This window comes from Rousettus aegyptiacus, unplaced genomic scaffold, assembly GCF_014176215.1.
Source record: "Rousettus aegyptiacus isolate mRouAeg1 unplaced genomic scaffold, mRouAeg1.p scaffold_m13_p_13, whole genome shotgun sequence".
Taxonomy (NCBI): Eukaryota; Metazoa; Chordata; class Mammalia; order Chiroptera; family Pteropodidae; genus Rousettus; species Rousettus aegyptiacus.
Window position 1 is genome coordinate 2,146,442 of NW_023416288.1, and position 6,813 is coordinate 2,153,254.

The window sequence follows — 6,813 nt, forward strand, 5'->3', positions numbered from 1 at the left end:
TGTTGACAGAATCTTCATGGTTGACTTCTTAGGCATTCCAGATTGTAGAAGAGAAAGAGAATTCTCATTGACTAATCACTTGCTATGTGTCAGGTATTGCACGAGGAGGTTTACATTCATTTCCTTACTTAGTCTTCACAGCAACACGGTGAGATAGGTATTATCATTCCCTTTGACAAATGAGGAAACAGAAGTGCAGAGAAGTCAAGTAACTAACTTGCCCAAAGACACACAACAGAGCCAGGATTTGACTGATATGTTTGACTCTTTCGCCTCCAGCATATCGCCCTTTAGAGAAAGGTAAGTATGACCAGATCTCCTTTCCTGGTCCGCACTGTCCCTAGGGTCTAAAAAAGTACTGTCTTTCAAATGACTCTGTCAAATTCACTGTCCTTTAAAACTTTATTATATGGAAAGCAATCATAGATCTTGAAGCAAAATTAACACCAATCCAGTATCACATATGACCCAATATTAAAAATCTTAAGGTGACATCAGTGTCTGGTGGAGACTTCCAAAACTCTGCAGACTGTAGGGGAACTACTCAAAGCTGTGGAAATGCCTGAAGCTGGCTGCTTTGGAATTCTTCTCACACTATTTAACTCTCAGAGAGACCCTGGAACAGGACTTAGTGCCCTATTCCCAAATGAAGGAAGCCCGGGTCCTTGAGGCCTGGAGGAACCTCAAGGGAGCAGCCCGCCGCCCAGGAAGGTGCCAAGGGCACAGCCCAGCTCAGGACCAGGGCATCCACTGACCTCTTTTGGGAGTGCCAGCCCTCCTCCCAGGAGCTCTTTGTCCTTCAGCAGCAGAGGATGCGTAATTTCATGCTTTCCGATTTCGGAGGATAGTGAATCAATCTCCCCTCCTGTTTGCCTAGGAGAAGAGCTTATTTAGATAAAAGCCTTCAGGGAAAGTCATAGAAAATCACTTCACAAAATAAGAGACTTATAAACAAAGGTTCAATGTGTTGTGTGTAGTAAGTTGCAGTAGGCACGGGGCACTCAGGTTGGGAGAAGCTTTCTGGAAGGGTGAGCAAACATGTCACGGAGCATTCTGGAAATGAACCCACTCATCCCAGAACACTGTATTTCAAATAGGAACAGCAAGACCTGGAGGCAGGAGCCTGGGCACAAGGGTGAAGGAGGCTTCCCTCCTCTTGGACACACCTCCAAGAATCTCAGGTAAAGCTGTCTCTTAGTTACCATGGATAGTGGGGCCCTCTCTGGGGACCCCCCTCCTCTGGAGATGTCAGACTGACAACGAGCTGCTTGCTTTAAGGAACAAAGGGCACCGGGGTTGAGACTGGGAAAGGGGAGCCCCATGAGGATAGGGGGCTACAGGAGAGTGGATTCCAGCTGCTGCAGGAGGAGAAGGCCCCAGATGGCCAGACTCAGAGAGAAAGGGGGTCCTAACAGGTCTCGCTCTCTAGTCCAGCTAAAGAGTGGGCAGTGCACCCACGAGCAAGCTGCTGGTTCTGGCAGCACAGAGCAGTTTCTCCTTTTAAAAAAGGGAAAAGGAAGGGAAAGGTTACAAATGCTGGCCTGGCTCCCAGAGCTGCCAAAAGTAGAAACAACTTCTTGCCAAGCCCAGGGGACTCAGCAGGCTCTGGTCCCTCGGGCCTGGCCCTTAGCCACCACCACAGCCACATTGGCCTCGCTCCTTCAAGCTTCAAGTCCTCCCCAAACTCCCAACCAACTTCATCACAAGTAATTGGTTGCAATCCTCAGGGCCCAGAAAGACCTTCTAACCCACTAAGGGGTTTGGTTGGGAGGATTCACCAGTCCTTCCAGCCCTAATAGCTGACTCCCCAGCCTGAGTGGTGGCTGGTCAGCACAAGCCTGACAGCTGTCCCATTAGACCCTCTTCAAGGCCAGAGTGTGGACACAGAATGAATGCCCACTGAGACCCTTGCCTTGCGGCGCTGTCTGTTTGTCCCAAGGCCTTTTATGCAGGCAGGCTTTACCTCCAGAGAGGTTCGTATGCCCAGCAGTCCCAGCACTCACAGGTACCTAGAAATAATTTATTGCCTGGGTAATAATGAGCCCTGTCAGAGCTCATGATTTGGGATCCAATGATCCAGGTTCCAATTTGAGCTGCAGAGCTGAGATCGATGCCACTGCCTCTCTAAGGCTCAGCTTTCTCTAATATGAAACGTGGCTAATACTTCGCAGAGCTGATGGGTGGATTAAACCAAGTAACATATGGCAAGTAGGAGGGGGCCCAGTATATGAGAGTTCTCTTTTTCCAAGCAACTTTCCTCCAGAGAAAGCGAGAAGCCAGCTGAGCCTGCCAGGGGAGAGAGAGAACTAACTGGTTTTAGGGTCACATCTGTCACTATGAAGAGTGGATGGCACATCTGCTGGGCTCATAATTAGCTTGGGGAAAGGCCTTATGCTGCAGCTGTTGCCCCTGACAAGGGTGCTGTGTGCAGCAGGGCCCTGTTGAAACACAGCTTGGATGAACCCCGCCCTGTGGAAGGGCTTCCTGCAACCCAATCCTTAAGGCATCTGCTCTCCGCAGCCCGCCCCTTCTCTGGCTGACCAGCTTTTCACCAGTTCCTGGCTACAGAGGAAGGGAAGAGGACAGGTCTTTGAACAATGTTTCTGGAACAGAGCAGAGGGTTTTCAATATTGTGGCCTGTGCCAGTGAGCCAGGATAAGTAGGAATTTTAACCCCCAATTGTCCTAAATCTAAACGATGATTCCTTCTGATGGGATTCTGCATTTCAGTTGCTGCAACCATGATGGATGTGCATATCACTTTAAAGTTTACCAACCATAGTAAGTTATTTCCTGTGACACTCACCACAAATCTAGGAGGCAGGCAAGAAAGAAGTTCTTAGCCCCATTTTATAGACAAAAGCATTGAGTCCCAGAGAGTTCGAGCAACTTGCCCAAAGTCACACGGCTTGTTACTGGAAGGAATGAAATTCATTTCTCCAACATAGACGTGGCGCTTTTCCCACTCCAGGCCAGGAAGGAAGGAGTATTATTGTTCAGCCTCATGGATTGAGCTTTGATAAGACATTTTACATACATGCACATGTACACACGCACACACGCGTGCTTTGTTTCTTTCCTGTGTTCAACTTCCTGTCACTATAGACAGGAGAACGACGTGGAGAGTACCCCTCATATTACGGACTCCTCTTTGGGAAAAGAGTAGCAAGCACTGAGGGGATGGTAGCCTCTCTGGAGTCTGAGATCACTTTTACCCCAGGCACATTTAAGCTGTCCCCACAGAGCCAGGGTCTCCCTTAGTCTCTGTGTTGTTGGGGTCCTGGGCAGCAAAGGCACTCCTGATTTGTGCTTTGGTTCAGGCTGGGGAGTGCTGGGCCCTGAACTGTGCACCTGGCAGCCATTGCCAGGACCAGGTAGGATGGTGGCATACAGGACAGGTGAAGCCTTCTGCACAGTAGGAGAACAGTGGTCATTTCAGACCTACCAAAAAACTCCTTTCATCACCCAAATGTTCAGAGGCTACACACCCCCTCCTTGGTGTGATGAGATCCAGAGGTGACCTCCTCACTGCGGTGTGGTCTGGAGGCTACTGAGTACTCTACTAAGGAGGGTCAGGGTATTGCTGGGAGGCGTATGAATGAAGACAGACTCCCACTGTTTAGATTCAAATTCTAACACCCTTTCCTAGAAGCTAGAAAGTTCTCGTGTGCCCGTTCCCTCACCTGGAAACTGAGGATGAAAAGAGCACCTACCACATAAGTTATCAAATGCAGTGCCTGGGTTACAGTGATTGCTCAATCCATGCTCGTTATCACGCAGTGGTTACTGTTGTGCAATAGAAGTTGATCCCAGGACTGCCCATCACTTTTCACATGTCATAGGTTTCACTTTTTATTTGCTATCCTGTCTCCCTCCTTGGAATATCATTTCCATGATAGCAGGGATTTGTGATTATTTTGGTCACCTATGTATACTCAGTGCCTAGAAGACGATATGGTACCTGATGAAAATTTGGTTTGTTGAGTAAAAAGAATGACAGAAAAAAAGAGAAAGTAACTGAGGAAAAAAGAAGAAATCTTATTAGGGATAATACAGTTGACAAGACTGTCCGTGTGGAGCAACTGCAGATCAAAAACCTACCTTCCCTGCTGTTTTATAAAGACCACAATAAAGGAGGATGGCAACCATGGTGGCCTGGGCTGGGCTGGAATACACACAGGGTGGGCCCTGAGGGAGACAGAGGAGCTGCAATGTAGATTTCTGAGAGCACAGCAGCAAGGGAAGAAGACCACAGCTGACTATATATAGGTTTCACCAACAACAAAGGGCACCAAGTTTGACAGTGGCCTCAGACCTTACTACTCAATGTTTTGTTATTTGTTGGACACATAATTATGCAAAAGTTCACCACAGGCTAAGTATTATTTAGTTCTCATTCCAAGCATTGGGCCGGCCATTTCAGGATATTCTTCTAGTTGTCTATTTCAGTTTTTTAAAGGTTGATCAGAAAGGGTCTCCAAAGGAAAAGTGCAAGCAAGACTCTGGAGTGAGCAGCCCGTTAGGGATGGGACCCCTGTATCACACGTGGCTTTCTCCTCGGCCAGTGGCACGACACTGCTGCTGGGAGGAGGGCGCTTAACGGTGAGCTGAGGGAGCCTCTCTTTAATCTGGACTCGGTCTAGAAGGTGCTAACCATCAGCATATTTCCCTGGTTATAAATAGCCTGCCTTGAGATCTCCATGGGCTTGTAAGATGGTGCAGGCTGATTTTCTGTTTGAAGATGTCCTTACAGCCTCGTTGGCCAGGCTGAGACCTGGGAGAAGAGCTGAGGGAAGACACCGAAAATGAGGGTATAGTGGGGGAATCTGCCTGAGACTGGGTGATCTGCCCCCCGCCACTGGAAGGGAAAGGGGGGGTACCACTTGGGCTTTAGGTGAGAAGATATTTGGGGAAAGGCAAACTAGAGGCCCTGCAAAAGCCCAGCAGGCCAGGCCTCCCAGGAAAAGTCCCCAGGTCACTGAAAACCATACAAGTAGGGCACTCCAGGCCAGGAGGGTTCTGGATGCCTGCACTGGAGGAATGACATCTCGTTGTGATCTTGGCTTGCATTGTCCTGGATACTGACAGGGTCGGTATCGCCATGCATTCACGAGCTCCATGTATTTCCTCTTCTATTACATGTCTGTTCATGGTTTCTGCCCATTTTTCTACTAAAACATTTGTTTATTTCCTACTCTCTACATTCTGCCAAGAGTGCTGAACTCTTGATATAGTCTTGATTCTAATCCTTTGTCACCTGTCTGTTACACATATCTTTTCTCCGTTTGTGGCTTATCTTTTGAGTTTCTGTAAATTATCTATGCTGAATCAAAGTTCTCAAATATAATACAGTTGAAATTATTAATCTTTTGTCTCATGGTGTGTGTGTGTGTGTGTGTGTGTGTGTGTGTGTGTGTCTTTGTTAAGAAATTCTTCCCTACACTGAGGTATTTGCTTCCATTTCCTTCTGGTAGGGTATCACACCCACAGGATCCTGCCGCTGTTTAGGGACCCTGGCCTCAAGGCGGGGATGGGCAGGCAGGCTCTGAGCATGTCTTGACACCAGGAGGACCACAGTGTAAGGGCCCTGCACAACCTTAATGGTGCCATTGTTGCCAATCTGCACAACAACGGGCATCAGGCCCCAGCTGCCACGCCTGTGCCACCCTACCCTTGCCCTGGGTCAGCATGAAAGGTGCCAGTGAACCTGAGGCCAAAGGGAGCCATGTGGAAGTGGAAGCAATACATCCCAGACAAAGTGGACACTGCATCCAGCTGAGGACTCAAAATACTGTGAGCAGCACAGAGCTGTCTGCTTACCACATGTCAGGATCTGCCAGGGACCATCTCACAGCTATAAACAAACCCTCCTGGCATGGCCACAAAGCATAGCTTTGTGATGCCGTGGTAGCCTGCATCCTCTCTGGGCAGGGTTCCAGGCTGAGTTGGTCGGTTCAGGCCACCGTGGACAATGGAGACACAGTTGGTTCTGGGAGGGCAGTGGAAGTCGGTATGGAGAATGGCAACAAGGTACTATGGCCATGCTACCCTGAACGTACCAGATTTCATCTGATCTCAGAAGCTAAGCAGGATCAGGCCTGGTTAGTACTTGGATGGGAGACCACCTAGAAAGACCCGGTGCTATAGGCATGAAAAAAAAATAAGAGATTGTAAACTGACAAGGTCCTTGCAGTCTCTGAGGTCAACCAAGGGTTGCCTCGCCTAACAACAACAACAACAAAAAAACCTGAGAGAGAGAGAGAGAGAGAGAGAGAGAGAGAGAGAAAGAGAGAGAGAGAAAGAGAATGGCAACAACGAGCAAACTCTCCAACAGTGGCCAGTCCACACCTGCCTCCCAAGGAGGAGGGCAGGGCATGTTTCGGCAGAGCAAGCTGGGCAACTTGAATCTTGTGAAGTCAGACAGGCTCCACAGATACCCACCTGGCCTGCTTTTCCTGTTCTCAGTCTCCCAGGAGGCCTTCGATTAAAATTCAGTAGCTCTGGCCCCTGAGCCCATGTCTGGAGGTCATGCTTAGGTAGCGAAGTGCAGAAATGCTAAGAGGAAGCCTTGAAAGGAACCCTTTCTGCTCATGGCTTGGCTTGAAAGGATCCCCATGGAACCAACCACCTGCCTGCAGGTCTAATCCCCTGAGGTTGATGCTTGAACTCTCTGAGTACTGCTTTGAGAGAGAGAGGAGGAGGAAGTCAGGCTTCCCCTGGTAAGTGTGGTGTTTAATGGGCTTTTAAAACATCAACATCTACCAGTAAGTAGAGTAGTATCGTAGGATTTTTCCTTTTCTTTTTTTAACAAGAT

The 6,813-nt window shown here is 48.6% G+C and overlaps 1 pseudogene; it reads left to right on the forward strand.

Annotated features, from left to right (window-relative positions):
• The first annotated feature begins 6,030 nt into the window (after window positions 1-6,030).
• Window positions 6,031-6,149, forward strand: LOC118610928 (annotated as a pseudogene).
• Window positions 6,150-6,813: the final 664 nt, after the last annotated feature.